This window comes from Artibeus jamaicensis, unplaced genomic scaffold (genome assembly GCF_021234435.1).
Source record: "Artibeus jamaicensis isolate MK-2021 breed Jamaican fruit bat unplaced genomic scaffold, CSHL_Jam_final contig_3238, whole genome shotgun sequence".
NCBI classification, from domain to species: domain Eukaryota; kingdom Metazoa; phylum Chordata; class Mammalia; order Chiroptera; family Phyllostomidae; genus Artibeus; species Artibeus jamaicensis.
The window spans coordinates 154,481-182,393 of record NW_026521765.1 but is presented as its reverse complement, the minus strand read 5'-3'; the positions used below and the strand labels follow the sequence as shown (position 1 = coordinate 182,393).

At 40.0% G+C, this 27,913-nt stretch overlaps 1 pseudogene; it reads left to right on the top strand.

Annotated features, from left to right (window-relative positions):
- Positions 1 to 222: 222 nt before the first annotated feature.
- LOC119062909 (major facilitator superfamily domain-containing protein 8-like) overlaps positions 223 to 27,913 on the top strand; it is a 45,879-nt pseudogene continuing 18,188 nt past the window's right edge.

Genomic DNA, 27,913 nt, shown 5'->3' with positions numbered 1-27,913 from the left:
CTATGACCAAACCCTTACTTCCACGACTCAAATGACAATCACATTGGGAGGTGAAGGGTATGGAAAAAAGAGGGTTAGGGGCTCTGTCGACGCCTCCCCGGCATTCCTTCAGGTCCCCCAGCTCCGGCAGTTTCAGCCTCTACCTGCTGGGTGGAGGAGGCCCAGACAGGGGTAAACCACACAAGCCCGGGTTTTCTACGAGAAACACGGAAAGTTAAAGGAATGCTTAAGTTGCAGAAAGGTTCCACTTCCGCAGAACCGCGCATCGAGAAAAAGATTCGGTCGGGCCTTCAGCGACGAGTATCCGTGGTGCTCCCGGGTCTCGGGTCTCGGGCCCCGGGCGGAAGCCAGGACCCAGCGTCCCAGCCAAGACTGTTCTTTCTGGCGTCCACCCAGGAAACCGGATTCCTCGGTGGCGCCAGAGAACGCCCCCGGCTCCGTGCGCGTGGGTGGGTCGGCCAAGGGCAGGGCCTGTCCCTCCCCCAACCCCCAGCCTAAATTTCTAACACAGCCCGCCCTTCCCACAGACCCCCACCGCGTTTCTAGCACCCGGCTCGCCCCTCCCAGGCTGGAAATGGCGCTGGTGCTGAACCCCAGCAAGGCTTCAGCAAGAATCAAGGAACTGCGGAGTGGGGGTGGGGGGGTCTGTTTACTTTGGCAAAAGACCTTTGGTAAGCCTTGCCTGGAGCCAAGGATAAGAGTTGAGAACCCTCTTCTGACCATCGAGTTGACTCTTTACCGTTTCGTTTTTCTCACCCAGGAAGACCCTTCCAGGCCAGGTCGGCCAGGTGGAAGAGAGAAATGCACATCTGCGAGAAATGCACGCCTGCCCCCAATAAACCTCGCCTCCGTGTTAAGGACCCATTCCAGTCTCCCCGTCAGACCCTTCCCACAGCCAAGAATCAAGGCTGCTGTCTTGGGGGGGGGGGGCTGAAAACTTCTCTGGTTATCGACACCCAACATTCTGATCAGTCTAAACCTCCCTTTTCTAATGTAGAAGACAATTTCTGTAAAATAGTAGCGTATGGTTGGGTTGTAGATGTGCCCTGATTCCAAGCCCTACCTCTGATGCCTGTGTGTAGGAAAAGGCAGTGAACAACTTCAACCACCATTCTGGCTGGCTGACTTCAAGTTCCTTAGCTTATGGATAATCAACCTAACTAAAGTTCCCTTTAGATTGTGAATCAGATTCTTGACTCCACATGAATTCTAAAGAAGAGAGGGGAGTAGGAAAGAAGAGGAGAAGAGGAAGAAGAGAAGAAGAGGAGGAAGGGAGGGAGAGAGGAGAGGGAGAGATATCAGAAAAATTCCCGCAGATGGACTCTAGGGGCTTTCCAGGGTTCACCTTGTTGTGCTGGAAGCATGCCTAAAGAGAATTACCTATGCCCTCTCTGGTCCCATGAGTGCACAATTTCACAAAACTGACATTTTTGCTGCCTCAGGAAATGTGCACTCAAACACAAACTACAAAGTCAAATTCCTTGTCTTGGATAGACCATAATCTTCTAGATGAAAAGTAGAGGCCCATAGAGTAGCTTAAACATTTCTTTGTGGCAGACCCAGGTGGAAACCAAGATCCAACTAACAGTTCACAATTTTTTCTGGTGTAACACAATTATATGGATAATTCAGACCAAATCATACTTTGTGAGAACTTAGTTGAATTATTCAGATCACAGCCTCAATTCACTTGTATTACAATGGTAAGCAGATTTTTCCAAGCTGGTAAGAACTTTTCTTCCCACCCCCTTAATTGTCCTTTTCTAGAAGAGGCCACTGCCACCCCTCTTCTGAGAGATCTGCATGGGGGGTGTCTTACACCTTTTTGCCTCAGTGTATTAGGGAGTGCTCACGCTGCCACAGTGGAATTTAGTACTGCTTTCTTTCATTTCTGTAGAGCACCGAATACATGTGCCTGCCAAAGGCAGCAAGAAGTCTGTGCTGAGAAAGGAGAGTCTGCTGGAGGACTGGGTGTAACTAACAAGCACTAACAAAAGGGCATTCCCTGACACCTACCTCTCCTATTTTCCCATAACAAGCCCAAAACAAAAATGGCCCCTTTCCCACATTGGAAAAAGACTAAAACTTCTTATGATAAATTCCCTTCCCCTAGCTTAAGAAAAAAAGCCAACTCGAAAGCCTCCACATGACTGCCAAATTTCTTACATATTAAGGAACTTCGTTGGTATCATGCATACAAAGATATTGCTCTTCTGTTGTAGTATTTTTTCTAATTCTTTAGACCATAATAGCTGAGCTTTGCCTTGGTTCTAGAAATATGACCCCAAAAAGTCCTTCAGTAAATATTTTCTGCTTTCAAACATTACAGTATAGTTCTCTAGTGAAACCATTAAATGTTTACACTTTAACAATATAATTTTTAATGTCTAATCTTGTCAGCCAATGGACCTATTAATTGTCTTCTAAGATCATGACCAAAAGCATAAAAATGTAACTTTTCCCAGATTCGAGGTTCTCTTTCAAACTGGCAAAGATTTTGATGTCATGAAGTGCTGGTTGTCATGCAATAGTTTCTGTACTGTATCTGTTTGGCATTATTAAGATGGATGGGTGATTAGAAACAAATGTTGTTCCTGTCATTTGCCAACTTATACACAGACTGGAAGAGAAAACTGTCTGTATTAACCTTGATTTTTGGTGAGCTACAGCCAAATATAAACATTAATAGAATACAGCATTTCCCTTACCACTCTGGGGCCCTCTTTGCTGCTCTTCCCAGGAAAAGTTTAATTTAGAACACTTGCCATAACTAAGCATTTTATCAAATCTGAAGCTCAAAATAATATATGCATTCAATATCACTGACATATATTTGTTTTTTCTGATCACCAATTTCTAACCATTAAGGGAAAAGGCAGAAAAGCTTTGCCACCTTTGGTTGATTATGCTTATCATAGTTAAATGTCTGGTAACATTCAAATCACAGAAGTGGTCCTTTCAAGAAAGAATGCCAAATAAAAACTCCAAGAAGTCCCAAGTCCAAATTATGGCTCTGGCTTTCACAGCTGGGTGACTAGGGGAGAGGGTCACCCCTCTAAGCCTCAGTATGACTAAGGTTTTTAACATAGAACATGGGCACATACCTCCACTCACAATTCACAGCCATGAAATTTGCATAGAATATCCAAGATGTCATACAAATGGATGCTATTTTTTTCCCTTAAACTCAATCAAATGGGATCAGATGTGTATTTCAGGAACAAGTTTCATTATAGAATTATTCAGCATAAATAAAATACTCATATACACCACAAAACATATTTGAGACCATTAGGGTGCAATGGGCATGTACAACTTGTCATTCTAATGGATTATACCACGTATTTCCAATAACATTTTCTCCCAACATGCTCTCAACAACTTAAGTTTTGCAGAATCCTAGCTTTCAGAATTAAGTGTAAAACATATGCTTATTTCATAGATAGGAGGTTAAGGCTGAAAGAGGTTGCTCTATTTTCAGTAGGTTTCATCACAAGCAAGGCATCCAAGGAGCTTTCCTGGCTCTAGCAATGGCTCCCCGGCCAGGCCTCAAATCCTGGAATGACAGGATCAAATCAGCTCTTCATTTGTTTATTTAAAAACAAAATTGAAAGATACTAAAGGCAATTTTCAGAGTAACAGAGTCAATACAACCTAAAAATGCAACTAGTACTAAGGGATTCAAGGCATGGAAACCAATGTATACATGTATGTATACAAATATAACACAAAAATACTAACGTTAAATACTAAAATAAAATAAATGTGGGAACACTAAATGAGGGCAAATCTGGAAACTAGAGAAAAGCCCTGAAAATAATGAAGTATATTCCAGATACATTCTTAGGCCTAAATAAAGCATAAATTATAAGGGTTACCTGATCCCTGCAGATAGACCCACCTTCCTTTGGTGGAGCTGCTATTTTTTTCTGCGGGAGTCAACATTCTTATCTGCCATCCCAGCATCTGCCCCTTGTCCTGGTCCCAGCACCCTGACTTCCTGAGGAAGAGCCACCTCTCCCCATACTATGTCACTCTGCAGGTTCATCTCCTAGCCTAAGGTAAGCCAAGCAGGCCTTCTCTTCCCCAGGACTCTGAACCAGGAGTGGAGAGATTCAAGGACCAAGCATGAGCTGAGTTGACTGGTTCCTGGTACCCCAGTAAAATGGTCCATTAGGTTCTGCTATGGGACCCCCTGTCTTTTCTCATTTTCAAGGAAATCCCTCCAATCCAGTCCCATTTGCCTCACATTCGTTTGAGTTTCTGTCATTGGTAACCTCCTTACCATCCTGTATGGTCACCCCAGGCACAGTGTGGCTTTCTTGCTCTTGCTCCCTTTTCCCCTTTCCTTTGTGAACTCTTTCCTCTTGTTGGCCTTCCTTGGATACCCACAGACTCCCAGTAAGAGGATGTGTGGTTCACAGATGATAGAGGGCGTGTGAAGTGGGAGACCAGGCAGTCAGTACAGCGCAGCTAGCTCTTTCCCCTTTTACAGGGACAAACAACAAGTAAAGGGGACCCCATACAATGAATGGCTACTTAGCAAAACAAATCCACTGATCTCAGTGATACAGGGACACTCCAAAACACCCCAAACATCTGACTGAAAGGAGCCAGTCCTGATAGGTTACATCCATATAATCTATGTGTATAACACTCTGAAAAAGGCAAATGGGACAGAAATCAGATCAGTGGCTGCCAGGGACTGGGATGGGGACTCTGTGGGGCACAAGTCAACTTTGAGGATGATGGAAATAATGTACATCTTGATCATGAAAGTGGTTTCATGACTGTGTACATTGATCAAAACTCAGTACTATACACCTAAAAAGTATGTGTTGCTATGTAGATTATATTTTAGTATAACATAGCCCAACAAATAAATTCTTTTGTATAAAGAATGAATGGTAAGACTTACTGTATTGCCCAAACCAGGGCTATTTCCCAAATAACAGCTGAAATTAAGCTTTATTTATGGAATTTAAACTAATGTGTTAGTTAAGAGGAATATTTTCAGAAGAGGAGTAAACTTCCTGGTGCATCTTAAATCACACATAGCACCTATCTGGCCCTTCCCACTCTGAGCAATGCAGCCTATAGATGCCCCTCCACTTCAACATGGGAATTGTGTCAGAGACAACCACCCAGAAGGGACACCATGCCAAGACTTACCCTTTGAGTGTTCCTCTCACATTCAGACATGCTGTTTTCTTCATCTGGCTGCCTAGATGAGAAAGGACAAAGGACTAAGAGCTGACAGCCCAAGTGGAGGGAAAAACAGGATTACTACAGTTGCACTGGCTGCCTGAAGCCTTGATTAGTTGAGCAAGCAACTCCTGGGGGATACTACAAACTCTAAAACCTGGATCAGTGCCCAGCACCCTTGCAAGGAAAGGCCACTGAAAGAGGGAGCCAAGATGAAACTACCAGCGTTACATGACATGACCCAAACCTATCAAACATACTCACCTAACAACACCAAATTTCATAAAGCTGCCCCAAAATGAAAGAGATCATACAAACACAATTCATTCCCCTTGCTTCCTGACCACTACCTCTGCACCTCAATTCTGTAATCATAAGTGTCAGAACACAAGGGAAATGTCAAGCAAACTGGACACTCTTGACTCCTCACAGCAGATATACAAGTCAGCAATCTGAAACAAGACAATTATTAGTGCTCATATTTATTAGCTGAACTCATTTGAGAATTGTCTCCTGGATACATGTATAAATGAAATAAAAGACCATACCATTGTTTAGTGCAAAATGATGTGGCTCATTTTGGATTTTGGCTGAAGCAGACTCCAGCCCATAGGGTGCCTCTGCCTAGACTGAAGAAGAGGAAAAGTTGTGACTAAAATCTTCTCCACTCATGCACACAAAGTCCAGCATTTGCTTCATAAATACTTGTCAACTTACACAGGGGCGTGAAGTCAATAAGAGATGTCAGCCAATTTGGAACTAGTAAAGATAAATCTGTGCCCATATTTTCCAATATGTAACCCCAGAATGACTTGTTATTAAGAAGAGATGTCTGGTACCCTGGCTGGTATGGCTCAGTGGATCGAGCACCGGCCTTTGTACCAAAGGGTCACCAGTTTGATTCCCAGTCAGGGCACATGCCTGGGTTGCAGGAGAGGTCCCCAGTGGGGGGCAAGCAAGAGATAACCACATATTGCTGTTTCTCTCCCTCTCTTTCTCCCTCCCTTCCCCTCTCTCTAAAAAAATAAATAAGTAAAATCTTTTAAAAAAGACATTGTAAATAACAATAACAATAACAATAATAATAATGATGGGCTTTAAATTCTACTAAAAGGAAAAAAAAAGAAAAAGGGGTGGGGAGACAGAAGTAACCATTGTTTCATTACAAACACAACTTCCCTTCCCCACACTTTGCTAATTCAAATTTCAGGGTCCAAGTGGACCCACTTGCTAGCCTTAAAGTACATAAGGTTTATACACAAAACACACACTTCCATTGACAAACACAGCACAAAAAAAATTCCTGATGTCAGTGTTACACTTTTATCTTTGATACTTAATTAGCAGAGGTATTAGGTATAAATAAAACACTTCTGGTAACCAGCAGTGAATTCAATTCATGCAGTCAATGTGATGTTAAGTTCTGCTGCCCATTGGCCACAATCAGTTTTCCCTCTTGATGGTCACATTTCCTTTGTCTCAGGATGTGAAATAATACATTTTGTACTTGAATAAATTTACTTTTAAATTCCTTCCACAGATTATTTTGATCCTTGCTTTTTACTAAAGTTAGAAAGAAAATACAGGACTTAAAAATCACAATCCACATTTAGAAATCAGACTCCAGGGAAATGACAGTGATGTAGGACAGCCGGGACAGGATGTTAGTGACTTGGGAATGAGCCATACCCCTGCTTGGCCCTCCAGCTTGGCTTCTGGGCCAGCGGTAGCTCTGAGTCCCTGGCTCCTCAATTACTCCTTATTTCCCCTATTTGCCCTTCTACCAAATGAAAATATGTTGTTCGCACTGAGCACCTCCAGTAGCCAAAGGCAGGCTTTATTTCTAAGTCAGAAATAATCTAAAGAATAAATAGGATCCGTGTAATCAAACACATCAACTCAAAATCTCGATTCCCTGCCAGACCAGGGAACAGACCAGTTCAAACAGACAGCTTCCTCAAACATCATGCTGGGGATGTTTGCTATTACCACACCCATGTGAGCTGGTACTTCCTCAAGAAAAATTCACACTGCCCTCCTGGAGGGAGACACAGGCAATATCTACTTGGGCTCACGGAGAAACAATTCTCAGGTAGTATCAGATGATGAAAATGAGCTCATGTCACTCTTTCACTGAGAAAAACTCTTTTAGTTGCTACAAGGTGCCCTGGAGAAATGGGCACTTGGCTTGTGGATCGGGCTGGGCAGTCAGCAGTGCACCGTCACCCACAGTAGCATGACCGGCAGACAGGGACCACACAATGAAGCAGGGCAGCAGAACCAGCAAACCACAGAACTGAATCTCTGAGATACAAGAGGCCCAGAGGCAGGCCTAGCAAATGAGGCTTAGGCCTCACAGTTCCTAGGCCAGGACTCCCTGCCTTTGAATGCCAGAACCAGGGTCCATCTACTCAGTCCCTCTTAGTTGGGGTGCCTCCGGGAGTACTCTCAGAAATGAATTGGACTACAAGTTTTTTTGGTAAGTGCAAGAAATACAAGGATGGGCACAAGGAGTTGAGCCCATAAATTGAAGGCAACAAGTAAGGGATTAGTTATCAAGCGAAATATGACTGTGAGTAACTAGAGCTTAAGACCATGTGGAAATTCTGAGAACAGCATAAAATGCCTACCTCAAAAAGATGCTACTAGTGACCAAAGGGACAAGGGACTCTTTGGTGAAGATGTTTGAAGGATGGAGGAGGCAGGAAAATGTTGATTCACTGGCATTTCTGAACTGTAATACATTATTAACCTGAGTGGCATTTTGTGCCATCAAAAAAGACTTCATGCTGCAACTGAAAATGTCTCACAGGGTTAAAAAAAAATCTAATCTAGTTCAATTTAGCCAGGCCCTGGGAAAATAAAAATTATCTTCTGGGCCCACACCAGGCTCTTTTAGTAGAGACTAGGATCTCCTAGCAGGGACATTGCTTAGGATGCAGCCTTGGATTTGTAGTGTCTGCCAATTTTCATGGTGTAAACACTCCTACCATGGTTGATTTCAAGCCATCAATATTCTAACACTGGACACAACTTTCCTGACTAGTTAGCAACTGACTATTGTATCCTAAGGTCGTAGGAGTCTATTCTAGCACACCACAGAATGGAGTGGGTATCCCAAAGCCTTGGTGCTCAGGTGTTGAGGCACCGGGCTTACTCTCATCATTTGCTGTCATCCAGGGACAGAATTGTAGGAGACCATTCTGCTTGGCTTGGGCCCAGCTCGCACTGGGAGATGCAGAGGACTCACACCCACGGATAGGTTCTCCCATGGGGGATCAGGCCTGCTATGTACCTAGGTCACTTTGAGTCTTGCTTTTTGCTAAAAACTCCCTCACCTGGATTTGTGGCAAACACTTACTGCAAAGTAACTTCCTAAAAACCATGCTAAACCTTCCTAGGACCAGTGTAACAGGTTCAACCACTTTTGCCCTTTTCATTTGCAAATATCGCTCTGTTGCGATGTGATTATCGGCTTTGTGTTTTCTGTAAAAGGTAACCACCTAAAGCAAACCTGTGCCTAGTAAATGAGGACCATCTTCTAATGTGCCAAGAAATCCAATAAAGGCCATCCCGACAAGGGCTATGGCTTTTGCTCCCCTTGAGAGAAAAGTCATGCTCGCCCTTTTCCTCCACATGACTCGGTAGTCCGTGTGAATGTCTCATTTCATCCATAACGACCCATAATGACGTGGACACTGCGGGCTAGTGTCCACATCACTGAATTTCTTGGTCACAAAGACCCCTACGATGGGATCCTCAACCCAGTGGCATCTCCTATGTCTAGAACTGATTTTTAAATTTCAAGGTCAAAATTCTGTAATAGTTAAGAGCATGAAGTGTGAAGCCAGACTGCCCAGGTCTGATTCTCAGCTGTACCTTGTTTTACCTGTTGTAACCTTAGGCAAATTACTTAACCTCTGTGCCTGTTGCCTCATTCATAGATGAGAGTAATAATGACAGTAGTAATTACCTCACAAAGTTCTTGTAAAAATTAAGTGAGTTATCATATGCACAGTGCTTAGAATAGTGTCTGGCACATAGAGTTTGTGAGCACTACTTAGAATTATTATTATTTAGAAATGGGAGTGAGCAATTGATAAGCCAGGATCCTAAGAGCATAATGAAGCTGTATTCTTCCTCTTGAAGATGCTACATTTCATTCAGATGGAATTATACCTTAATCCTGGGAGAAAAAGAGTCAGAGGCTTCTCTTGATGAGAGAAACATTTAATGCCACAAGCAATGGAGCAGACCTTTTAACCCGAGTCTTAGAAAGCAGACCGATTTGGGTGACGTTGTGGGGTAGGGGTGCACAGCACCAGTCTCTTGTTGAAACTATTTTTAAAGAGCAAATGCCTTACTTTTCTTTTATACTTTTTGGTCTGTCAAGTGCTTTCAATGACTCAAGAAGGTTCCAGTTAAATAATATGAATAGAAAATCTAAGCTTATAATGAAGTTTTTCCATGGATTTTGCTCGATTCCCAAACTTTGTGAGCACTTTCTTATATGCCAGGTAACTAGAACTGATGAAGCAAGGGAAAAACACAGCCCCTGCCCTCCAGGTCTCACTGTGAGTTTGTGGAAGTGCTATACCAGAAGCAAGTCTTGGATGCCATGTGGCCATATAAGAGGTGCATCATTCCCAGGCACCAGGGATTTTAAAAAGCCTTCCTTTAAGCTGTGGTATTTCCACTGAATCCTGAACTATGAATAAATCTGAGGCAAAGGGTTAGGGGTGAAAGAGAAGCTTTTCAAATCAAAGAAACAGCAAGAGAGAGCACAGCACAATTGGGGAAGAGCAAACTGTCTGCATACATGAACTTCAGAACCTGGCTGTGGGAAAGGAAACCTAGAAGAGAGGTAAATATAAGGCAGATCATGAAGGACATTGGTCATTGTTCTGAGGACACCGAGGAGTCATTGGAGTGTTTTTAGCAAAATACTGCTTTGTCCCCTGTAAAGTTAAGTTTGGCTGCCCTGTGAAGAAGAGAATGGGTGGGAGGAAACCAGAGGAAAGCTAGAGGCTGATGCAATGGTGCAGGGGAAATGCTGTGGTCAATCTGCCCACAATGGGGATGAAGGGTAGGCAGGTTACCAAGTCCTTTGAGGGGGCAACCAGGACTTGGAGAGTGACTAGATGTGGGGGAACAGGAAAAGCACTCTGGGTGGTGTGAGACCATCCATGCAGCAAAGGTATCAAGAAGGAGCCAACTGTGCTTACACATTGGAGGGTGTAAGCGTGCAGTTGTTCAGTCTTTAATACACAGCAAAAAGAAAGGGGACTACATTCATACCACAGTCATACTTTTGCATATAAATTACCACAGTATTTACCAAATGAAAGTAAAACGTTTTGAGAAATGTATATTTTTCTAATTTTTTCAAAGGCTAACCATAGCCTTGAGTGCAGTTTGGAGCTTCACTTTGAAGACACTAAGTTTGAGTTACCTATAGAATATTTAAGCGGAGCAATCAGGTAAGCATTTAAATATACACATCTCAAGTTCGGGAAAGATCTGGGCTGGAGATGTAGATTAGGAAACATCAGGATATAGTTTTTACAACCGTGAAGACAGGGAAGTGTGAGCTGAGCTTAACTGGGGGTATAATATGCTTTTTGGGAAATCAGTTGAAAAAATATACAGTAATATCACACTGAGCTTCCATAAGAAATACACATATATATTTCTTATATATACACTTATATACATAAGTGGCAGGGTCATGGGGTGAAGGAAGAACAGGGGAAATAACACAGTCCCTGAAGCTAATAGTAAAGTGCCCCGGAGCAAAGGAAGAAGGCAAGAAAGCCAAGGTCAATATTCATATTAAATACACCAGTAAAGGAAACTGAAAAGGAGGGAACCACAGGACAATGGAATCATAAAAACTAGGAAGAATTACATTTTATGAAAAGAGGATGCGTCTAATATGATAACTGGGTTTAACTTCCCTGCAAGACCAACAGTGACCTTAGAAAGCCCCACTGCAGAGAAATTGGGTGGGGCTGGGAGCCAGATTGGGATGGGCTAGGGATGGGACCAGTGACTGTGACAATTCTTCTCAAGAGCACTGACAGATTAGAGAAACACTGGAGGGAAAAGAGAGTCTAGAGAAGCTTACTCTTCCTTTTTAAGAAAAACAAATACTGAACATTCCTCAGTGTTACTGGGGAATAATCAGGATAGAGAAGAGGTTACAGATGGTCAAAAAGTAGTAGCAAGGGCTAGATTGAGGGACAGTTATAATCAAGACAGGGGCTAATCATGGATGCCTGGCCAGTGGGTAGAGATCTAAGAGGCACTGCCAGACCTCTTCCACCCCATCCCCTTATCCTTGTGCAAGACCTTATTCTGCCTGAAGCTAAATGCGGCTAGGCTGGGAGAGGCTTCCTGCCCTGCTCAAGCCTTCATGTGGACTATCTTGGGATAGTTGAAATAGCAGATGGAATATCAGTAGGAATATCAGTGGAGACTCAGATGGAGGCTCTTCGGACTTAGAAGTAAGGCTTCCGCAGCAACAAGGAGATGGAATATCTGATTGGGTAGGGGGAGAGGTGGAGAAATAAAGTGCATGATCAATTTTGATTTTTTAAGCTCACGTGGAATTAAAGTTCCACTGGAAATTGCCCCACCTCTCATTGTATCTGCACCTCTCCTTGAGGTGAGGGATATTATGAAATCCTGGGTTAGGTCTCAACTCTACTCACCGGTTTTGTGATTTTACACTAGGTTCTTAGTCAACCTGAGCCTCTGTTTCTTCATTTGTAGAGTAGACATAATGGAATTGGTCTTGTAGGCCTCCTAGGGGGCATTAGGATTAAATTACAACACACACACATCTACTTGTTGCATACTGTATGTATATAGTATACGACACCAATGTTAATCAGTATTAATGGTAGTGGTAGTACACCTTAGACTTTAATGATGAAATCAAATCTTCATCAATTGACTTACAATTATTACACAAATTACACAATTTAAATTGTGGTAGACACCTGGCGGGGAGGTGGGTAAAGAGTTCTTCAGTACCTTTTAACTAAATTAGCAAAAATTTGAACAATAGGATACTATTTATGTTGCAAATTGAAGTCATGTAGATCTTTGCCAATATGCACATCATATCACTCATGCCAAGAAATACAAATCCCTAATGTTACTCATTGTGCAATTAACTTACTTGGTCTTTAAAAGAAAAATACCTCCACACATGGGAGGAACATTGAAAACCTAGTAGATATAGTGAATGAGATTTTTTTATCTTCAAATAAGATTATTTTATCTGTTAAACCAAGAAAAGTCACTCACTCCAGAAATATTGTTAAAATGAGAGTAACAAAAACATCATGTATTCCTTCTTTTCTTCTTGAGCAGAGCTAAATGGAAGAAAGATAAACAAAATGCATTTGCTCCATTGTTTCTACAGCTCAGTAATTCTCTCTCTTCATTGCTCATACTGTTCAAGTAGAAACAGGCCTTATTAGCCCCATAGTTGATGCACATAGATGATTTTTCTCATTTTAAGTTTGGGTTTTTCTCTTCCCACCAGAATCTATCAGTTTTCCAATTTTCTCTCGATCTTCTTGCCATCTTCTCTTTTGCATTAAGGCCTCCTTCAAAGTATAGCCAAGTACTTTGCCAAGTTCTTGTGTGGACTCTGCAAAAAGCCTGAATGAATTCTTTTGTTTCCAAGGAAGTACAAAACTTTCACTTGGCAACATGTCACTATAGCTGATAGGCTGATTTGCAAAACTACATAGAGCCCATAGAATTGCCTCAAACTGAATTCCTACCTCACTCCATACACCAAAATAATTGTACGAAATAGCAAAGATTTACTTGTATAAAGCAAACCATGTGAGTGCTAGAAGAAAGCATGCAATAGCTTTAGTCTTTGCATACTCAGGGTTCATTTAAACATGGTGCAAAACCTAAATTCTATCCAAGAATAGGCAAGTAAATATGACTCCATAAATATTGTAAGCTTCTATTTGTTTAAAAAATAGACAAACAAGGAATGTATTTGTGACCCATCTATCTGAAAAATAAAAGCTAATAACAAAAAACACTTTTATGAATCAATTTTTAATTACTAAAAATGAAGTAGAAATGAATAGCAGTCAAGACCAGATAGTTTCCACAGAAATACATATAGTTCATAAACACATGAAAATATTCAATCTTTCATAATTAAAATATCAATAAAAACAATAATGACTTGTCATTTGTTGCCTATTGGCAAAAATTTAAGTTTGATAGAACATGAAGTTTACGAAGTTTTGAAGAAACAGGCTGCTCATACTCTGTTAATGGGGTTGTAAATGAGTGCAACCATTTTGCAGAGCAATTTGGCAATATTTATTAAAGTGTAAAACGCACATATCCTTTGACCTAGAAATTCTATTGCTAAGAATTTATCCTAATGGTATGCTCTCTCAACTGTGCAAAATGTGCATGTGTACCAGAATGTGTGTAACAGCATTGTTGTTTGTAATCCCCCAAACTGGAATAAATTTAGTACCAATTTAAGGCATTGGTTAAATTAATTAGACTACAACCACATAATGGACTACTAAGCAGTTATAAAGTGAATAGGTGGGTCTCTCCTATAATAGGAAGCTATCTGTTATGTTGGGGGCAGAGGAGGGAGCAAGCTGCAGAACAATGCATGGATTATGGGCCCCATGCACATTAAATATCTTCATGTATGAATGCTAGTTCATGTTGAGGGAACTTTCAGAAAGATTTTAAGAAATGCCTAAATTGCAGAGTTACCTCGAAGGTAACCGATAGGACTGAAGAGATTGGGACTCTAGAGAAAATATTTTATTTTTTCACCTTACATATTTTATTTTATTTGGAAGAAATATTTTTACCATTAATGTGCATTACCTTACAGTTTAAACAAGAATATTTTACTAAAAGGGAAAGAAAATAAAAGAGAAAAAGAAATAGAAACAGCAGAGAGGGAAGGCATAAGGTAATGAGCATGGGTGGGGTGGGGAAGGAAGAAAGAAAAATCACTTTTTCATTCCTTTAAGGATATGAGTCCTTTTAGCTGTTTTGATGGAGAGGAGACAGATATTAGCACATTTTAAAACTTCAGTAATTTTACCACACTCTCACAAACACCACCTTGTTACTTCTCTCATAAATGAAAACAAGGAAGTACCATACTGCTAAATTTGTCTACACTTTTCTTGAGTCTTTGAAAACCACCTTGAGATCAAGTCCTTGGACAGTGTAAGCCAAGTGGGACTCCAGGAAGTCAGACAGCATTTCCTCCCATAATACACAAGTTTGTATTTTGCCTGATGTTTTTGTCTCTGTGCCTAGATACCACAGTGATAGGTACCACAGAAGTACACAGGCAGACAGAGAACTTGCCCTGATTTTGCAGAGAGGAGACAGATACATAGAGGTCAAGAAGCATTTCTTCTGAAGAGAAGGAGCCCATCAGGATTCTCAGGAAGAGCTTCTCTGGACTGAGTCTGGGGCACATTAGCCTGTCAGTTTTTCTTGCTAGTATGAGTGAGATTCTACCAGATAAAATACCTTTGTTCTTACCCTTAAGATTCTGGTAGCTAACCAGAGGCTACAGTATTTTTTTCAATTATTTTTTAAAAATTAAAGTCATATTTGAGGTTTATTTTTAAAAAATAATAGATTATTGCAGAGATTTTTTCATAAATTACTTCATTGTTGTTTAATTATAGTTGTCTGCATTTTTGTTCCCATCACTCCCCCCAACCCCAGCCGAACCCACCTCTTTCCCTTGCTTCTACCCTCCCCCTTGGTTTTGTCCATGTGTCCTTTATAGTAGTTCTGCAGAGATTTTTTTAAGAACTGTTTTTTTTAATTTACTTGAAGAGGTCTTTTTTTTTAACTTTCTTATGAAAAAGGAGAAAATTTTACACTTACTTAAGGGCCAACAGAAGGACAAAATCCTCTAAGATAAACAAATAAGACCTCCTCCCTTATGCCCTGCTCATGCCCTGCCTGTTCTGCTCTTAGCCCCACATTGAACTCTGCAAACATGACTAAAGCTTACAAAATATTCTACTACTACTTAACAGTTTAAATATTAACGAGCATGTAAAGCTACTGGGGGTAAAAGCCTGGAGCCTGTAATAAGGAGCAAGCCTGGGCTGGATTCAGTAATGACTTCTTACGCAACTCCAAGGCCGTAGTCATAGCTTTCTGAAAATTACACACTTCCAGCCACTCTGGCATGAGGGCTCAACTCTACCAGGGTTGCATAACCCTTTTCATAGCATGATAATTAGTCATTAAGAAGCAGAACAAAGGGACATTCTGACCACAGAGGCACTCTAATATTGTCCGTATTTGTTTTCCAGAAAGGACACATTTCTTGCACATTCTCTCCTGTAAGAGTGTAAATGGGGTTAGGAAGGAAAGTTGGAGTTGTGGGGAGAAAAAAAACATGTCAAAGAGTTTGCTGCACAACACAAATTTTGTGGGGATTTTCTATTCCTGCTGCTGCATTTCTTGTTCTTGCCGCTGTGTTTAATCTTCCACTGAGTCACAGGCATGCCATTTGACCACACTGGCTTCAGCTCACTAATTGGGATTGTACCTCCCTTTGGGCTTCCTTGGTTTCTAGTCCTATCCCATACTTCTCCTTCTTAGCAAAATAGCTGTCCTCATATGCCACACATTTTATTTTTTATCAGACTGAATATTTAAGAAATCAGGGTTCTAAATTATTATTGCCCTGGTCACTTAATTAAATAAATACACAGAACTTGACTTTTAGGGCTAGAGAACTAGATTTAGAAATAGTGAGGTCTAGTCAACTGATGTACAAACATAGAAACTGAGACCAGAGAAGGAGAGAGGTAAGATTGGTCGCAAACATCGTGGAGCCCTAATGAAGGCACTTGAGTTTACGTTTATTCATGGAGCACATAGCTAACCTCACATACTTTCTTTTTCTCGTGTATGAATTCAGTGTCTACTTGAAACCTTCACCCAACCTGTTTGTACACCTGGAAAGCAGCCTTGTGTATGGACTAGGAAATAATCACAGCAACACTACAGCCTGCAGGTAAATTTGAATATAACAGCAGTACACCTGGACAGAGCTACCTGAGAGCACAGGGGCCTCCATCTCCTCACAGCCTCAACCCCTGCAAAAATAAAGGTGTTCCTAAAGAAACGGGGTGGAGAGAGAGATGGCATCTAAGAGGCAAAATTTGGGTTTAGACTGAAATGATAGAGCAAAAGGAGTGGTTTGCTCTTGAGAATTATATTTGCCAAAGCTTACTGAGGAAAAAAAGTTTAATTTCTCACAATATTGTCAAGAGAATTTAGCCTTTTCACCTGTGCTTCACAGATGATGCCAAGGTCCATAAGTGTACACAGTGGCCCACAAGTCTCCTTCCTCTGCCCATAGCAGCCATCGCTACTCAGACATGGTACTTGCTAATCACTAAGAGCTACTTCAAGTTAACAAGGGAAAAATAATCTTTCACATCAAGCTTTTTTCTTTTATGTAAGAGTTTGACTAACCTAGGCACTAGCCTAGGGAAAGGGCACAGATACTGAACATACAGGTTTTAGTACATCTAAAAATATCTTTGAGCATGGTGTAGAGAAATGCAGGCTAGATACCTAAGTGACAGAGAGTTTCAATGGATTAGTTTGTTGTACCCCAAAGATGCCAGTTAATGGATTAATGTCAAGTTATAGGAAAGTCTCTTTTTTTGGCTACCCTATTGAAACTGCAAAACATCCCTACCTCTCTTATCTCTCTTCCCTTTTTTATTATTCTCCTTGGTACTTGTCATTATCATACCATACATGTAACTTATTTATCTTTGCTAGTGTCTGTCTTCCCTACTTAAATGAAAGCTCCAGAAGAATGGAGATTTTTTTCTGTTTTATTCTCTACTGCATCCGCAAAGCTTAGAAAAGTGCCTAGCCTATTGTAGGGTATTCAATATATAGTGGATGGATGGATGGATATGGCATGATTATCTAATATGAAGATAACATAAACCCAGGAGAGTTGTGGAAAATATTAGATGACTGAGTCGACAACCGAAATTATCTTGATAGGTGGGAATAATAGTCTGGAGCTAGCAAATGGAATTTAACAGCCTGTGTAAATCAATCCCACACTTAGATTTCAGAAAAACAATTGCACAAGAACAAGATGGGAAAGATAATGTGGTTAAATAATAGCACACGCAAAACTGACAGGGTTTCGGGTGACTGCCAACTCAATCTGAATCAAAAATAAAAGCAGCCTGTCAAAAAAGTGTGACCTTTTGTGACATCACTAATTAAAATAATTATACTTTTCAGTATACAAGTGTGCTTATATAATTTCTTCATCTTTTCACACATACCTGCAACACCTATGTGAACAATGTTCACAGCCTGGTTAGTGAAGGCAAAGATGAGAAACCACTTCAATGTCCATCAACAGAAAACGGGCTAAATAAATGAAGGAACTCTAGTCATAGAATACAAAATAGTCTTCAAATAAAAATGGAGACACTTTTAATATACCAACCTGGAGCAGGCTCTAAAGCAGGAACATAATAGGGGAAACAGAGAAAATGATTTAAGAAAAAAGGAAATAAATATCAATTTTTGTTTAGATTTAATTTAGAGCCTTACTACTAAGGAAGATCTTTGACCATTAACTTAAAAATCATCTGAGAGCTTGTTATAAATGCAGAGTAGCAGGTCCAATCCCAGACATACTGAAACAGAATCTGCATTTTAATAAGGTTACCAGATGATTTCTATGCAAGTGCTTTCAATTACTTTCAATTACTTTAAGAAGTGCTATTTTAGGGAATAAATTTTACCCAGCCTGCCTAAATGTATCCACATCCTGAAGAGGACCTGGTCACCCTAACCCTGCCATCTCCCTTCTTGTAGTCTGCCCCCCTTCTTGTTCTAGTGGCCAGGGAGCCCTTAGCACTCCAATGGCCTTGTGTCTATAACCAAAAGACTCTCCAGGATACTGTCAGAGACACTGAATTTTTTTCAATCCTCACCTGAGGACATGCTCATTGATTTTTAAAGAAAGGGGAAGAGAGGGAGAGAAACATTGGTGTGAAAAACATCTACTGGCTGCCTCTTAAAAGTGCTCCAACTGGGACCAAACCCACAACCCAGGCATGTGTCCTGACCAGAAACTGAACCTAGGACCTTTTGGCTTACAGAATGATACTACAACCAACTGAACCACACCGACCTAGACAGAAACACTGGATTTTGTAATATCCTCTTCCTTGATTAGCTCAAAAGTGTCCATGGCTGAACTGACACAAATGTCAACTGATTTTGTTTTGCCAAGCTCTGCCTACTGCAGAGATATATGTGGGTGCAAATATTGATAATTTGCTTACATTTGGTTATACTGCTCAGGTCAAGATGTCTGCTCCTGTCAAGCCATGTTGGCTGGTGGTTAATTTTCAGTTGCCACTATCTAAATGTTCAGTCCAATTGGTACAAGCCCAGCTTCAGCTGCACATTCTTCTCCAAGGATACACAACAGGCAAGGTTAATCTCAAAATAACCCAAGTATTCTATCCAAATTAAAGGTTACTGAGCCCCACCATGGCACTTCCTTCACCTGCCAGAATCAGGAAACTGATGAAGGCACCAAGCAGCACAGATGTTATAGTGGGAACTCACCCATCAAGGAGCTATCAGCTTATGCTGCTCATCTTCTCTTCCTAGAATTAATACTATAAAATATCTAAGTTGACTTTCTTCTCCTCCAGTCACCTGCTCATTCTCACCACATCTTCCTTCTCTGCTACATGCCCCATGTCAGCAAAGACTGCGGCTTGTGACTTTTTACCATATCAGCATTTAAGAGCCATAAGCAAAACACATATACCTGCATTGTACAATGTGGAGTTTATGTGAGATTTTATTCATGCCTTATAGTCAGTGGCCAGAGGAATGAGGGGTTGCCGTGGATCTGAGTGGTCCCATTAATTTGGCAGTGTCCTACAAGATCAGTAGCCCAGTAATCAAAAAGTCCCCACTCTGGAAAACACATCATTCCAAGAAAAAATGTAAAAATCTTTTTGATTCACTTCATAAATAATCAAGATCTGTTACACTTAACTATGAAAAAAGCAGTGTTCATTCTATGAAATAGAATAAAGGAGTTGTCAAATCATGAGTTTATAAAACATTAGAAGGACATGTATAAAGGACCCATGGACAAAGCCAAAGGGGGGTAGGATTAAGGATGGGAAGTGAGGGTAGGTGGGACAGGGGGAGGAGATGGGGAAAATGGAGACAACTGTACTTGAAAAACAACTTCAATAAATAAATAAATAAAAAGAAAAAACATTAGAAGGTACAAGCAACGTGTCCAATCAGGAATTTTTTGGACTTGTGGATATTCATAGCTTTAGTATAAAACCCAACTGAGGGTTTTCAATCCATCTTTGTTACATAAGGTATGCACTCATCAAACACTTTTTTCTATAAAATTTTAATCTGAGATCATCATGTAGATACTTATTGTGCAGTGTTTCCTTTCTTTCTGAGGAGCTATACTTACCTCCAAAATTTATTCTTAAGTGGAAAAAGCAAGATGTAAAATAGAGTGTCAGTATTCTACCATTTTCATAACAATGAAGCATGAGTCCGTTATACACATAGGTGTATGAGGATGACTCCAGGGACCCAATGATGGGGAACAGAGGTGGCGAAAAGACATTCATCAGTGCTTTTGTTCTTTTTGAATTTGACACCATATTAAGCATCATCTAGTCGAAACTTAAATTTAAATTACAATTAAAATGAAATACTTTTCTACCTTATTTAAAACATAATTTTATACCTTATTTAAACAATATTCAATGCCAGTACTAAAGAAGTGATTATCCTATTTTTCACTCTGCAGTAGTGAAAGCTTCTTCACCTGTTTCTACAGGTTCAATCTGAATTCCATACTTTCAAAAAATTATATTTGCTGTTTAAATGATAAAGATACTTCCCTGTTTTTTCTTCCTCAAAATCAAAAGAAGGTCAAGGAAGCTGTAGTCTCTAGGATCAAATGCTCCATTTTAAAGGGAGTAATCTTTACTTTGAAATCTCTTAGCATGTCTCAAGCCATTGTTGTCTATAAAAGACACATTTCCATGCATTGTCTCAGCTTGCCACTTTCTTCTGTTCCAGCGGGAAGACCTTGTACCAGGAAATGATAGAAGAATTCAAGAGAATGTTCTAAGTACCAATTCAGATACAAAAAGGTATCTTTTGACAAGTTTTGTTTATTCATCCTGTTAAAACCTCAGTAATAGGTGAAGGACTTCCAGTTTCTGGTCTGGCATGGAGTTTGGAAGTAATTATTCTTATCCTCAAAACAAAAAAAAAGAACTGAAATGAAGATGAATAACTTATTCTAGACCTAGCACAATTCCAATCAGAAGAAAAACCGCTGATCCTGAAATTGGAGAGACAGACAAGCAGATACAGAGGCTCACAGCTCACTGGAACAGACATCAAGAGCAATAACATAGCATTAAAGCTAAGACCAGTTTCTTTTTTCCCAGTACACCATGTCAGCTTTTGACAAAAAAAGAAAATGACAAGGCAAATTAGAAAAATAGAAAGCACAGTTCAAAAAGGTAGAGAAAGCACCACAGCCAGTCTCAGATGTGTTAGAGATATTGAAATTACTGGACTGGGAATTTAAAACAACTATGATTTGCCCTGGCTGGTGTGTCTCAATGGATTGAGTGCCGCCTGTGAACCAAAGCTATGCCAGTCTAGGTCACATGCCCAGGTTGCAGGTCAGGTCCCCCAGTAGGGGGATGTGAGAATCAACCACACACTGATGCTTCTCTCCTTCTCTTTATCCCTCCCTTCTCCTATCTAAAAATAAATAAAAAAACATTTTTTAATTATGTAAAAATTTTTTAAAAACTGTGATTTATATGCTAAGGATTTATATGGAAAAATGTGGGCAACCTCAAAAAAGGATCAACAAAATGAACAAGCAAGCAAAATATAGCCAAAGACATTTAAGTTGAAAACAGGCTGATGGCGTTCAGAAAGGAGAGGGGAGGAGATAAAGGAGAAAAGGGTGAAGAGTTTACAGGAACAATTATAAATGACATATGGACAATAATGGGGGGACAGGAGAGGGAGGAGGGGAGTGCTGGGGTGATGGGGAGAGGTGGGGGAAAAGGCAGAAAACTGTACTTGAAAAACAATTATAAAAGAAAAAAAGATGGGTAATGCAAGCAAAGAGAAGGAAACTAAGACTCAAAAGGAAACAGTAAAAATATTACAAAAGATATGTAACTTCAATGAAAAATGCCTTTGAAGAGCTTATAAGTAAACTAGACACAGCCAAGGAAAAGAATTCACTAAGCTTAAAGAAATGTCAATAGAAACTTCCAAAACTGAAATGTAAAGATGAAAATGATAAAACAGAATATCTTAGAGGCCCTGGCTGGTGTAGCTCAGTGGACTGAGCGCAGGCCTGCGAACCAAAAGATCGTGGTTCGATTCCCAGTCAGGATACATACCTGGGCTGCAGGCCAGTTCCCAGCAGGGGACTCATGACAGGCAACAATATATTGATATTTCTCTCCTTCCCTTCCCCTCTAAAGATAAATAAATAAAATCTAAAATAAAAGAATATCTTAGAATAGGGGTACAATTACACAAGATGTAACATACACCTGATGGAAATACCAGAAGAAGGAGAGAGGGGAGAAAGGGGAAAAGAAGGAAGAAAAAAATACTTGAAGCAATAATGATAGAAAAATATCCTAAATTAAAGCCATACGCCAATCCACAAAGCAAGGAAGCCTAGAGTACACCAAGCATGACAAACAGCTTCACAATTAGGCATTTCATATTCAAACTGCAGAAAATAAAAAGCAAAGAGAAAAATCTTGGAAAAAGCCAAAGGGGAAACAAACATCTTACCTACAAAGGAGGAAGAATAAGATCAGACTTTCAAGAATCATCTAGTCAAAAAGTGAGTGAAGTGAAATATTTAAAGTGTTAATAGAAAAATCCCCTCACCAAACTAGCATTCTATATACAGCAAAATTTTTCTTCAAAAGTGAAGGGGAAATAAAGCCTTCCTCTGACAAATTAAAATTTAAGGAATTTGTCTCCAGTAGCCCTGTCCTGAAAGAAATGTTAAAAGAAATTTTTCAAAGAAAAGGAAAAGGATATAGGTCAGAAATTCAGATTTATATAAAGAAAGGAAGAACATTAAAGAAGGAATAAATGAATGTAAAATAAAAGTTTTATTTTTCTTATTCTTAATTGATTTAACAAATAACACTTTGTTCAAAATAATAACATCAAAAAAGTGTTTATTGACTATAGCTATTGGGCAATTGAAATAAATGACAGCAATGTTATATAAGATAGGAGGGATAAGCGGACCGTGCTGTTATAAAGTACTTGTACTACATAGGAAGTGGCATGGTATTATTTAAAGAGGAATTTGAGTAGTAGTACATGTATGTTGCAACCTGAAGTACCACCCTGAAAAAATTTTTTAAATACAAGTAATATGCTGAGAGAGAAAAAACATGAACCACATCAAATGGTCAATTAAAGAAGGCAGGAAAACAATGAAAGAACAACAGAAAAAGCAAGGTCAAGAATAAAAAACAGTAATAAACATAATAAACATCAGTCCATTTATATCAATAATCATTGTAAATGTGAATGGTCAATTATACCAATCAAAAGAGAGAAAGATTGTCAGAGTTGCCAAAAATACAAGGATGAGCTACATATTGTATACAAGAAGACCACTTTAAATATAAAGATACAGACAGATTAAGAGTGAAGGTATGGGGAAAGATGTACAATGGTAATAATTAATAATAGTTTTTAAAAACCTGGAGTGTCTATATTATTTTCCAAGAAAGCAGATTTCAGAGCAAGAAAAATTATCAGAGGTAGAAGGGGCATTACAGAATGATTAAGGATTAATTCTACAAGAACATATAACTACTGTATATGTTCCTAGAAACAGAGTGTCAAATACATGAGGCAAAAATAAAACTATAAGGAGAATTAGACAAACCCACTATCATAGCTGGAAGCTTGAATACCTTTCTATCATTAATTGACAAATCCTTCAGGTAGCAAGGCAGAAAAGCATAGTCAAACTGAACCGCACCATCAGTTATACAGGATCTAATTGACATCTACAGACTACGCTAACAGTGGCAGAATACATATTCTTCTCAAGCTCAATATCAGTGGTGTGTGACTTCCGCCAAGATGGAGGTTTAGCTGGATGTGCCTGCCTCCTCACACAACCAAGTTTAGGGACAACTAAATATTAGCATCACAAAACACAACCAGAACACGGAAAACTGAACTTTTCGGAAGTCCGCTAACAACAAATTCTTCAGCCTGACCGGTAAGGGGCGAAACCAGTGTCCGGTGAGGACTTACAAAGGAGGGCTCGGTCGGACCGGCGCGGAATCCGGCGCGCGAATCCAGTCACGCGGGTTCCAAACCCAGGATTGGACCTGGTGAGCCGCCGAGCAGCCCACCGGGGGAGCGACACAGTGGGGAGGCGGTGGCCTGGTTGCGCGCGAGTGAGGGAGTGAGCGGTTGGACCAGCCCGGCGGCGGCAGCGGCGGCGGCGGTGGCGGCGGCGGCGGCGGCGGCGGGGCGCCATTTCCCGCTCTGACCATGCCCCCACATACAGCGTCACAACCCAGCGACCTGGGACTCCAAGGCGCCGCTTGTCCCACTTAAAGGGCCAGAACAGACCAAAAATGTCGCAGGCAGAACTCAAAGCCCCAGAGATAAATCTAAATGACGAAGAAATAGCAAAACTCTCAGACGCACAGTTTAAAACACTGGTCATCACCTTTCTCACAGATTTGGTGGATTACAGCCACAAATTAGAGAAACATATGGAGGCTAAATGAAGGGAAATGAATGGAATTCCACAGGAATCCCATAGAGATGAAAAGGAAACTGGGACTCAAATCAATGCAATGGTCCAGAAGAAAGCAAATAATGGACAAGCAGAAAAGAGTCAAGGAGCAAGAATTCAAAGAAATGAGGAGAGTCTTAGGAACCTCCAGGACATCTTTAAACGCTCCAATATCCGAATTATAGGGGTACCAGAAGGGGGAAAGACACAACCACCAGTGGAAAAACTATTTGAACAAATAATAAAAGAAAATTTCCCCAATCTGGCAAAGGAAATAGACTTCCAAAAAATCCAAGAAGCCCAGAGAGTACCAAAAAAGTTGGACTCAAGAAGAAACACACCAAGGCATATTATAATTACATTAGCCAAAATTAAAATGAAGGAAAGAATCCTGGAAGCAGCAAGAGCTAAGGGGACAATCACCTACAAAGGAGTCCCCATCAGGCTGTCAGCAGATTTCTCAAAAGAGACCTTACAGGCAAGAAGGGGCTGGAAAGAAATATTCCAAGTCATGAAATCTAAAAACCTACAACCAAGATTGCTCTACCCAGCAAAACTTTCATTTAGAACGGAAGGACAGATAAGGTGCTTCTCAGATAAGACCAAATTCAAGGAGTTCATCATCACCAAGCCCTTATTATATGAAATGTTAAAGGGACTTATCTAAGAAAAAGAAGATAAAGAAACATGAACAGTGAAAGGACAACAAACCCACAGTTATTAACAACCACACCTAAAACGAAAGCAAACTAAAAGGACAGCTAGAGCAGGAGTGGAAACATAGAAATGAAGATCTCAAGGAGGGTTAGCAACAGGGGAATGGGAGGAGGAGATGGGGGGAGAAGGTACAGAAAACAGGTAGCATAGACAGTAGATAGAAAATAGATGGGGGGGGGCGAGAATAGTTTGGGAAATATAGAACCTAAAGGACTTGAGACGCATGGACATAAACTAAAGGGGGGTAATGGTGGGGTTGGGGGGTAGGGTGGAGGGAAATGGAGGGGGGAATAGAACAACTGTAACAGCATAATCAATTCAAAAAAATAAATAAATTTAATTAATAAAAAAAAAAAATCAGTGGTGTGGCTGCCATGAACTAACAGCAAACATATTGACAAGCTAACATAGACCATATACTAAGATAGCTCACATTATGAGCTATAAAGTATATCACAACAAATTAAAAGAATAGAAATCATACAAAGTATACTCTTCAACCATAATGGAATTAAACTGAAAATCAGTAATGGAAAGACAGCAGGAGGCCTAGGTTCACATTATCATTCAACACATATAGAAAAAACATTTGATGAAATCAAACATCACTCATGACTAAAACTACAACTTGGTAAAAACCATCTACATAGACCTACTGGTAAACTTACACTTAATGATGAGAAACTGTGTTTTCCTCCTAAAATCAGGAACAAGCAAGATGTACTCCTATGACTTATTTTGAATATGGCAGTGTCCTGGCTATGCAATAAAACGAGAGAAGGAAAGTAAAAGTATACTGATTGGGAAGAGACCTATTTTTAAGGTGATGTAACTGTCTGTGTAGAAAATCCCAAGGAATCAACCAAAAAATCCTACAACTAATAAATACTTTATAAAATTATAGAATACATGGTTAATGCACAAAATTGTCAACTTATTTCCTACACACCAATGACAAATGATTGGGACTTCATATTAAAACATCAGTTATATCAACACAAAAAAGAATAAAATAGTTACAAACCCAACAAATATATCCAAATTTTCTATGAGGAAAACTCTAATAAAGAAATCAAAGAATATCTAAATGAAGAGAAATGCCATGTGAAGTGATAGAAAGACTTAATATTATTAAAATATTAGTTCTTCTCAACTTGATCTATAGAGCCAATGCAATCTCAATCAATATCAAAACAAGTTATTTTGGGGTATCAACAAATTGATTTTAAAGTTTATTTGAAAAAGCTTAAGATCCCAAATAACCAACAAAATGTTGAAAGAAAAGAACAAAGTAAGAGGACTGACAGTACTCAATTTAAAGACTTATTATTAAGCTACACTAGTAATCAAGACAGTATAGTATTGGTGAAAGAATAGACAGATAGAGCAATGGACCATAATAGAGAGTCCAGAAATAGACCAACACAAATATAGTCAAGTTTGAAAAAGACACAAAGATAATCAAATGAAGAAAGTAGTGTCCTTTTAACAAATGGTGGGGGGTGAAATCAGCATTTTGGCAGAGTGAGAAGACCACTTCATTTCTGCCCTTCAAATTAGAAGACAGACAAGTATAATTCCACAAGGATCCCCTAATCAACACACAAACACATCAGAGATATCCATGCATCCAGACATCTGCAAGTCAGCATATCAGAATGAGTAGAGGAGGCAGGATAGAAAAAACAAATATGAAATCCACAAATTGCCCAGTCCAGTGCCCACAGCTGCCTGAGCTGACATAGTAGCAGTGTAGGAGTTGGGCTGCAGCCCTCACATGGCAACTGAGGGTAGGAAGAGCAGGACAAACATTCTGGCCTAAATAGATAAAGGCCATTGCAGGTAAAGCTGGTGACAGACAACATACAGCACAGTGGTATGGCTGCCATGAACTAGCAGCAGGCATTATTGACAAGAAGGAAAACCACAGACTCAAGAACCAGCTTCCCCATCCACCCACACACACCCTCTTTACCTAACCTTCAAGGCAGAACCTGGTAGAGGCGGTGGAGATGTCTCAGAGCAGTCTTCAGTATCTGGTTACAAAGAGGTAAGGCAGGACACTTGAAGATCTGATGCCCCATCACATACCACATCCCACCATGGGAGTAGGACCTGAGACCGAGGCAACATAGACACAGAGAGGATGTCCACCACCTTCAGAGACACAGGGCATATTTCACGGCCAAGGTGACACTGCCCTACTGAGATCCCAGAGGTACCAGTAATATTACAAAAACTTGCACCATAGCACCATCTACTGGAAAATGAAAGAAAGACCCTCTATTTACCAACCTGCTGAGTTGTTAAGAGCAAAACAGTACTTTAAAAAAATGAGTTTGCAACCTCAAATTCCCACGCAGAGAAACAATCCATCAAGTATCATGAATAAACAAAATAACAAGATACCTCATAAAGAGAATAAAGTCTTCAGAAACCAAACCCCAATGCATAGAAAACTATAATTTAAGTGACAAACAACACAAGACAGCACTTCTGAAAAAAACTCAAGATGCAAGAAAACTCAAAAAGGCTGTTCAATAGACAAAAAACCCACTGAACAAAAGGAGTACTTTACCAAAGAGATTGAAAGTATAAAAAAGGAGCCAAAAATAAATTTTGGAAGCTGAGAAATAAAAAAATAAGATGAAGAATGCATTAGAGAGCATTGGTAATAAAGCAGGCTAGATGGAAGGGAGGATTAGCAAGCTCAAAACTCAAAATCTAGAAACTACTTAAACTGAAGAAGAGAAAGAACTGAGAGTTAAAAAAAATAATAAAACTCTGTGAGAACTATCTGAAATCCATTAGAAAGAGCAACATAAAAATAATGGCTATACCAGGAGAGAGAAGAGAAAGAGAGTTTATTCAAACAAATAATTAATGATAACTTCCAAAACCTAGGGAAATAGCTGGACCCTCAAGTTCGAGAAGCTAACAGAATGCCAAATTATCTCAATGCCAAAAGTTGTTTTCAAGAACACATATTAAAACTGTCAAAAATTAATGGCAAAGAAAGAATTCTAGCCAGAGGAAAAAAGACTG